Genomic DNA, 1,626 nt, shown 5'->3' with positions numbered 1-1,626 from the left:
CTTGGTTGAAACCTATAGATCAAGATGCTTCCACAAGGCAGGTTTATGCTGAGAGGTCTCCAAATGTGAGGGGGGCAGCCCCCCAGAGCAGTGCCAGGTGCCTCCCCAAAGGCCATCGCATGTCCCCAGGGCTGAGCTCCACCGTGGGCACCCCAGCACAGCCTCGGGGCAGCTGGGGAGCAATGGGGAGCTCCAGCCCCACCACCACATCCCACCGCCGTGATGCCAGTGGGGAGGGAGACAGCGAGCCCGTGGCCAACAAGGGACCAAAGCCCCTGACCCCTGCGAGCTGCTGCTCCCCACCAAGCCGTTGGTTGCTGAATCCACCCCATCCCGCTCCCCTCAGGGGTATAAGCCATATCTGTGTCCTTGACAGTGGGCAAGAGCTTCTCTGGGCACCTCTCCCACTGTGGGACAAGCCAGGACCAAGCTCCTGAGCTGGAAAGCCAATGTCGTTCCCGGCAGCAGGGAGAGGCTCCAGCAGCCCTGCCCAGTTCAGCCCAGTCTGTACTGGAGCGCCAACGGGAGCTGGTGTCCCCGTCCCAGCTCCGACTCCCCAGCAGCCTCGTGCTCCCTGCTCCGCTTTGCTTTCCTGGACTCGGTTTTGCGGGGTTTTGGCACAGTTAAGCAGCGAAGGGCGTTGCATCTTCAGTGAGGGGAGCTTGCAGTGGAGAAGCAGAGCTCTGGGGTGCAGTTGGGGATGCCCCGGGCATCGGGGATGCTGCTCTGGTGGTCCAATACCTGGGCCGGGACCTCGGTGCAGGACATCCCGAGCCCAGGGACAAAGTGCCAAAACTGAGTTCGCCCCAGTGCCGTCGGATGCTTCAGCAGCTCCCTGCGGCCCCTGCTTCCCAAAGGGCATCTCAGCCCTGGCTGGAAGTGGGGAGGCGATGGGAAACTTGGTGGCAGCCACAGTTCAGGGGGTTCAGGTTGGACACGGGGATGAGCCCTATCACCCCTGGGAACAGGTCCCCAAGGAGGGACGTCTCTGTCCTTGGGGGAGGTTCGGGGCTCGGTTAGCCGAGCCACGGTATGGTGGTGGGGGAGGTTGGACCAGAGACCTCCAAAGACCACTTCCACCACCACCTCGGCTGTGCTTGGCCCATGCCCCAGGGCCCAGTACGGCTGCTGGAGCTGCAGCTCGGCCGGGCTGGGTGAAGGTGGTACCGGGGCCATGCTGGGCTGCAGGGGCTTCACGGGTCATCAAGCAAGTGGTCCCGCAGGGCCATCTGCAGCTTTAATTAGTCCCTTTTCCTAACGGATGTGTCAGTGTCAGCAAACGAGGTCCTGTCCTGCTCGTGTAGCCAAAGGGAAAAGAAATCTCGGGGTGCTTTTTATTAATGGGGAGCTGGGGGTGGCTGATGCCCCTCGGTTGGGGGCAGCGGCAGGATTCGGTCTCCTGAATCAGTCTCGTTTCGGAGTCCGCCCGGGCACCGGGGGGGCGTTTGCCTTATGTGGAAATGGGTTAAAAAAGAAGGAATTGGAAAGAGCATTAAAATCCTCCCGTTGGCGGCCTGTGAGCATGCACGGCCCTGCAGCTTTCCTTGGGAAGCAGGCGGAGGTGTGCACGCACGCCCGTACACATCCACATGCGCACACCCACATGTGCACACCCCCATGCACACC

This window comes from Pygoscelis adeliae, unplaced genomic scaffold (assembly GCF_000699105.1).
Source record: "Pygoscelis adeliae isolate BGI_AS28 unplaced genomic scaffold, ASM69910v1 Scaffold343, whole genome shotgun sequence".
NCBI classification, from domain to species: domain Eukaryota; kingdom Metazoa; phylum Chordata; class Aves; order Sphenisciformes; family Spheniscidae; genus Pygoscelis; species Pygoscelis adeliae.
This window is presented reverse-complemented; position numbering follows the sequence as displayed.